Source organism: Podarcis filfolensis (genome assembly GCF_964270895.1).
Source record: "Podarcis filfolensis genome assembly, chromosome: 15".
Taxonomy (NCBI): Eukaryota; Metazoa; Chordata; class Lepidosauria; order Squamata; family Lacertidae; genus Podarcis; species Podarcis filfolensis.
Window position 1 is genome coordinate 29,298,574 of NC_139618.1, and position 7,954 is coordinate 29,306,527.

Consider the following 7,954-nt stretch of genomic DNA (forward strand, 5'->3'; position numbering starts at 1 on the left):
TTTCCAAAGATTTCCGTGCGATTGTGAGTTTATGCCAGTACCTTTCCGAGCACAATTCAAAGGGTTGGTGCTGACCTTTAAAGCCCTAAACGGCCTCGGCCCAGTATACCTGAAGGAGCGTCTCCACCCCCATCGTTCAGCTTGGACACTGAGGTCCAGCGCCGAGGGCTTTCTGGCGGTTCCCTCACTGCGAGAAGTGAAGTTACAGGGAACTCCTGTAGAACACCCTCCCATCAGATCTCAAGGAAATAAACAACTATCTGACTTTTAGAAGACATATGAAGGCAGCACTGCCTAGGGAAGTTTTTAATGTTTTCTTGTGTTTTTAATATTCTGTTGCGAGCAGTTCAGAGTGGCTGGGGAAATGCAACCAGATGTGCAGGATATAAATTATGATTATGATGATTATGATTATGATGGTAGTGGTCTTCATAGATCAGGCAACATGCAGGTGACATGCCAGTTTTTCTGCTAACCCAACAAGCATGACCCTCGCCTAATTTCCAGCATTCAACCACAATGAATGCTGGCCTGCATGGCTCAGTTGGTTAGAGTGTGGTGCTAATGATGCAAAGGCTGCAGGTTTGATCCCTGGGGCAGTTGCTCCTGCATTGCAGGGGGTTAGAATAAAATCATGAGGTTGGAAGGGACCCCGATGGTCATCTAGCCCAACCCCCTGCAATGGAGGACTCTTCTTGCCCAACGTGGGATATGAACCCAGGGCCCTGAGATTAAGAGCCTACTGACTGAGCTATCTCAGCGGGTTGGACTAGAAATTCTAGAAAATCACTAGATTATCCTCAGCGCCCCTTCCCAATCTACAATTCTATGGTTCTCTGCTTCCATCCCTACTACTGCTGTTTGCAGGTGTCTGTTGAGGCTCCTGACGGACAGCTGCTCAGCCCTTTCTTGGGTGCTGCGGCGGCATATCTGTGGGGCAGGATCAGTGCCAGATTTACATATAAGCTAAACAAGCTATAGCTTAGGGCCCTACTCTCTTGGGGCCCCCCAAAAAATTAAATGAAAAAAAAAAACCTGGATGTACAATTCCAAAATATAAGATAAAAAATAAGATAAAATAAAACGTACATACAGCAAGTGTTTTGTGTTGTGTAGACTCCTATGGTGTAAGTAATGGGCCCTGCCTGCTAGCCTGCTCCCTAAAATATCACTATCACTATCAATATAATGTACTTCTTAATTGTATTTCACTATTAATATACTTCTTCCTAATTGTATTTCAGTTCAACAATTACCTTGATAAAATACACATTTTGTTATGTGCAAATGGCTTTAGATACCTGTTAGGTCCATAAATTACCATACTGTATAGCATATATTCAACACAAAAAACAGCGGAAATTTGTTGTTGACTAAGGACAGCTGGACATATAAAGGGCCCCCATTACCTTCAGTAGCTTAGGGCCTCATTAAGCCTAAATCCAGCCCTGGGCAGAGTGGAGTCCACATGTCAGTTTCCAATGGGGGGGGTGTGTGTGTGTGTGTGTGCAATGTCCTACCTACGCCCCTTGCCAAGCCCTGCCAAAGAGTAAAGTTCACTAGTTGGTGCGCACGTGGAAGCGTTTAGGGGTGTATTATTGATGGAGGCAGCATGAGCGTAGCCAGTATTTATGCTGGGGGACATCAGGACACCCACCTGTCACCATCCTTTTGTCCGTCTCTGTCTAGCAGATTCAGAATGAAATGATTTAAATTACTTTCACTTAAATTACTTAATTCTTTTGACCTCAGCGAGCATTTCAGTTTCAAATATCCTGATTACTTCTACTTTCAATTTAGCTTTTCCTTTTTTTACCTGATTTAGGGGGGCAGCGCCCCCCCTGGCTATGCCCATGGGAGTTGGGGAGAGACAATTGAGGTTTAGTATGCTGTGGAGTGGGGGGGGACTTCCTCCCCCCTGCTCACTATGCTAGGCCCGGAGTGGGTGTTGTCATCCAACGAAAGGGATTACCAGGGGATTCTGCCAGAGGAAGGGAGACGGTGTCCCTCTGGGGGCTGTCGGGGGGTCTTTCCTTCCTCTCCCCCAGCAGGGCTCTTCTTTCGCCAGTCATCAGGGTCTCTGCCGCTGCCCCTCCTCACGGAAGCGCGTCCAAGCGCCCAAGGGAAGTAAGTCCACGCGCGCCCCTTGATGATTTTCCGCTCGTTCTAATACTGACCCGTGACTCAGATTTAGTGTGTGCGCCTGTGTTTGCCTTGTATATTGTTGGGGAAAGCCAAGTGTGAGTGTGTGGGGGGTTGTCACAGCTAAAGTCCACCTCCCAGCTTCAGCTTCAGTTTCAGGGGCTGGCGAGGATAAGGTGACAACACACAGGGGCGTAGGGGCGGGTGGGAATAATAATAATAATAATAATAATAATAATAATAATAATAATAATATATATTATTATTATTATTATTATTAATAATAATAATAATAATAATACCCCGCCCATCTGGCTGAGTTTCCCCAGCCACTCTGGGCGGTTTCCAATCAAGTGTTAAAAACAATACAGCATTCAACATTAAAAACTTCCCTAAACAGGGCTGCCTTCAGATGTCTTTTAAAGATAAGATAGTTCCTTATTTCCTTCACATCTAAAAGGATGGCGTTCCACAGGGTGGGTGCCACTACTGAGAAGGCCCTCTATCTGGAAGCGAAATGCCACCTCTCGCGTGCCCTGTGTCTGCCACCACCGTCTTTCTGACCTTTGGCCGGAGGGGATCCTAAGAGTCCCTGTCTCGAGTTTTCAGGATGACGTCACCGGACCACTGGTCACATCATGGGTCTTGATGAAAAGGCTCCACCCCACCCCCAACCGGTCAGAAGCGGCACGTCTATCCTCAGGCAGCGATTGCCGTGGGGTCGGGGAAGGACAAAGGGCTCAACTTCCCCTCTGCTTTGGGGCAGCTGGGAGAAACCCAAACTGCAGTCTCGGCCGGCTTCTTCTTCCTCTCCACCCGCCACAGTTTCACAGGAAACCCCGGAGCGAAAACAACAACCGAAATGGGGAAGGGGGAAAAGAGAGAGGCTTAGAAGAAAGAAGCAGCGCTTCGAGAAACGAAAGAGGCAGCAGCGCAGAGGGGTACGGAGGGGTTGGCAGGGCTGGGCAGGGGCACGGGGGCAGCTGCCCGCCAATCAATACAAATCAATACCCTAGCAAAAGCCTGCCCCCCTCAAATCCTGGCTACTACACCCATGGCTGGATTAACCATTAAGCAAAATAAGCACTTGCTCAGACATCAAGGGAAGGCGGGCACCGCAGAAATATTCAATTGCTGCATTTACCATGGACTTTGCAATTAGAAAAAGGCGCCCCAGGGTGCCATGGTCCACTGGCTGAAAACCACTGCCATAGAGGCTGCGCACGGAGCTCCATTTCTCAGTCCTCCTGCCATACACCCTTAGAGATCACCAGGGGGAGCTCTGGAGATGGGAAACTTAGGAGAAAGCTCCTGCAAAACTGCCTGACCTCACCACACGCACACGGGGATTTGAGTACAGTGCATCAATAACACTTAAAGCCCAACAGGGACATTACCTTAACGCTCCAGACACCAACCTGCTTGCCCCAAGTGACCTCCAGGATGGACAGCAACAGATGAAGGTGTTCCCAATGTGGAACTGCAGCCCTAAGGAACACCTCACATGCTGCTCTTCTCTCTGTTATGCAGCTGCCAAAAGTACAGAAGCCCTGCTGGAGCAACCAGCTGGCAACCCCATACGTAAACCTTTGCCATCCTATCCCATAAGTTCTGTGACAAGCACAATTACCAATATCCTGCCTAGTGCTTTAGCCCTGACCTGAGGACGAATCAGACACTCCACAGGTTGAGGATCTTAAGGAGCAGGCAGGGCTCCCTGCATCCAGCGCTGAGGAACCCTTTGAACTCCCTCAGCTCCCAGTTTATACTGGAAGATGGAACAGTCAGAGGAAGGAGCAGACTTACCTTGTCTTTGAGAGCGCCAGCAACAACAGCTTTGGTTCCAGGCCAAAAAGCAAACCACACAGTATATGTCCACACAGCCCTAGTTGTTGGTCTTCTTGTGAGTAAGTGATCCCTGTTGCAACTGTGCTTAAGGGGAAGGTTGGAGCAGATGAGGTTCCCCTCTTGCTAACAGCAGCACAAGTCTCTGGGTCCTTGCTCCTGAGTCTTGGCCTCCTGCTTTCAGCTCCCTGTGATATTGACCCTGGAGTTGCTGCCTGACTTTGTCTCTGGGTCATGTTTGGACTTAGTCTGACTCAGTGCACTTGACCTTGGCTTGTTTGGACTGTGCTGCCCTCCTGCCCTCCTTGATGCATACTTTGGTGAACGCTTCTACCTTCTGTAACTGGGACCCTAGCCTCCTCCTGTTGGATTCAGTGGCTCTGGAACCAGCTCTTTCTGTTGGTGAAATGGTAGCTGTAAGCAAAAGCACTCTCTGCCTCTGCCCCCGTATCTGCAATATGGGACAATAAAGTATCAGCATCCCGCCTTACAGGACTGTTGTGAGCAGCTGAAGCGTACACCACTGGGCATAGCACTTCAAACACTCAAAAGCACTAATACAGTGGTACCTCGGGTTAAGTACTTAATTTGTTCCAGAGGTCCATACTTAACCTGAAACTGTTCTTAACCTGAAGCACCACCTGAAGCCTCCTGCTGCCGTTGCGCCACCAGAGCACAATTTCTGTTCTCATCCTGAAGCAAAGTTCTTAACCTGAAGCACTATTTCTGGGTTAGCGGAGTCTGTAACCTGAAGCGTATGTAACCTGAGGTACCACTGTACAAACACGGAAAATAATTATAGTTGTGTCCAAACTGTAAATACTGTGTGGGAGGGGTTGGGGTGCATACTGAAACTTTAGGTTTTGTGCAATTAACATGGATTAAAGTGCTATGTTGCCCTAGCACAAGAAGTCCCTGTCTGGGGGGTGGGGAGACGGAATATAAATACATATAATAATAATAATAATAATAATAATAATAATAATAATAATGTCCACTGGAAAAGAAAACCCAACCCAAAGTGATATTTGAAATTCCTTCAGATGACCTATTGAGGATTTATTTTGAGTTGCTAGCACAAAGCTTACATGGAGGTTAGAATATATCTGGTCTTCACTGAGCATTCATCCTGATGTCCTTGCAGAGTGTTCATATATCTTCCCATTGGTAATTCATTACCCCACACTTCAAAATGCAGACTCCCATCACTTTCTAAACTGCAAAAAGTCCAGTTTTTGTGTGTGTGTGGATTTATTGTGCTTGGGCAATAGATCTCTTTAGTCCTCTTCAGTTGTATGTGCTTTAATCCCTTCTGCGGGGTACATTTTAAGTCAGGAAAGTGTTGGGGGAATGCACAGAGAAATATAGGGTGAGTGAGTGATTACTTGGAAGATGTGTCAGCACCCCACAAGGAAATCAGGGCAAGTGCTTATTCTTTTATAACTGCCCTGTAAACAAACTGGAACGAATGCTCAATATAAACTTGGCAAAGGCTATGCACATATGTGGAGTCACAATAAGTAGGGTGTCTCTGAGCATGTGTAGAATGCCATTGCATAACTGTGGTCAGCCCTCACAACTTTGGCTCTGTGAGAGCAAGGACTCCCATGCAGGGCTGGATTTAGGTTTGATGAGGTCCTAAGCTACTGAAGGTAATGGGGCCCTTTATATGTCCAGCTGTCCTTTGTCAACAACAAATTGCCGCTGTGTTGAATATATGCTTTATGGACCTAATAGGTATCTAAAGCCATTTGCCCATAACAGTCCATGCAGAATGTAGGTACCCTGTATATAGAAATGAGCAAACCAGTGATATTTTAGGGAGCAGGCTAGCAGGTGGGGCCCATTACTTACATCATAGGAGCCTACACAACACAAAACACTGTTGCTGTATGTAGGTTTTATTTTATTTGTTTTCTAGCTTATATTTTGGAAATGTGCACCCAGTTTTCCCCCCTTTAAATTTTTTGGGGGCCCACAAGAGAGTAGGAACCTAAGCTATAGCTTGTTTAGCTTATATGTAAATATGTAAATATGCTCCCATGGCAACGAGGAGCCTTCCCAAATCTGAGCCCTGCTCCTGTTCTTTGTTGCAACTCAGCTCCTAGTGAGAGACAGAGATGGGCTGGAGGCTTGAAGAGGCAGGAACAGCTTCCTACCTCCGCCTGACGTTGCCGTTGCATCTCGCAGAGTAGGCTGGCCGAAACCGTCTTTGCCAATGTATCTTCTGTGGGAGCTTGTGACACCAGCCCATCAGTATGATGAGTGAACTGGGAAGCAGCTTTCGTAATGCTTTTGCCACGTAAGAGCAGTAATTGGCTTCCTCGTCCTCAGGTGCTTCCGGCCTCCCTCTGCTCTGCCAGACAAGACGATCAACCGGTTGTGTAAGGCTGGTGCTTGGGAAAGGCACCTCAGCAAAACATCGAACAGTGCTCAAGATGACCAGCTGAGCCTGGCGGCAGGCAAGGACAGTGCTTAGGGTTCAGACGTCCTCCGCTGGATATAGCCCACATTTGGACTTAGTACAGAAGAGGCCTTTCATCTGCTACTGACTCATGCAAGGACACTTCATTTTATTCCGTGACTCTGCTACATTTACTCAGGACCTTTTGGTCAAAAACACATCTCTGAGCGTTTAGTCATGGTACCTGGCTGGAGGGATGGGTGACTTCTATTGTCCATGCAGCAAGCTCATCACCAGAGATCCTTCTTTGGGGGTCTCTCCCCATCATATGTACAGCAGCTGGCAGTCAAGGAAGAGCCTTGTCAGTAGTGGCCCCAGTTATGTGAAACACCATCCTGTTCTGAAATGCTCAACGTATTTTTTTTTTTGAAAAAAAGAGCTGCAGAGATGGGTTGTCGGTAACACAAGGCTACCTGAGGTAAATACTCCTTGGTGGTAACTTTATAATAAATGTAAATAATCTATCATTTGCTACACTCAGTCTTGCTTCAGCATGTCGGACTGCGATCTGGGAGACCAGGGTTCAAATCTTCACACAACAATGAAGCGCACTCACTTTCAGTCTAACCTACCTCACAGGGTTGTTGTGAGGATAAAATGGGAAGGGGGAGAACTATGTATGCCACCTTGAGCTCCTTGCATTAATAGTAGTAGCAGTAATAATAAATACTCATCTCAGAGAGGCTTGCCTGGATAATACTTATCCTGATTTCAAAAGGGTATAAATAGGTTAAAACATAATTCAAATGATGTTGGATTGGAAATAAGTGGTATTTGTAACAAAGTTAATAAGAATATGCAAAAATGAATTGATAATGGGTGAAAATATTGAGTTATAAAATGTTAAGTTATAGAGATAAGATAAACAAAAGAGGGTAAGGATTTGCTGATTTGATTATTTAAATGGGAATACAAGAAGGGGAGGTGTGAGGAAGTCAAAGAAACAAGCAAATGAGTTTTATGTTATGAAAAAGAATTGTTTTTAATTTTTTGTATTTTTGTGTGTGTGTGTTTACTCTTATTTTTTTTGCTTTTTTATTATGTGTTTTTGTATATCTGTTTTTGTAAAATCTTAATAAATATTTCTTTAAAAAAAAATACCTGTCCTGATTTCATTTCAGTGCCAGGCAAAGGTGTTTCTTTATTTTATCCTGTCTTTTAGTTCAGTCTGTTTCATTTTGACTTGCCAGGGTTTGCTGTTTTTTTAATGGTGTTTCTAGTGATTTTTCTGAGGTTTTGTATATGTATTTTAATATATAATTAATTCCATTTTGTGGTGTTTTAAGATTTTGGAAGCCATGCAAGGAAATTTTTTTTTTTTAAAAAAAGAGGCGGAGTATATATTCCTCAAATATAACAAATATTAATAAATACATGTGCATACATCTGGATTCATGCCGCTCCCTCTTCTAAAGACTGAGGGTGGGTGACAGTGATCCTTATCCCCAAGACTCACACAGGAATCGAGTGTGTGCAAACCAGACATCCCTTCTCAACCTCCGA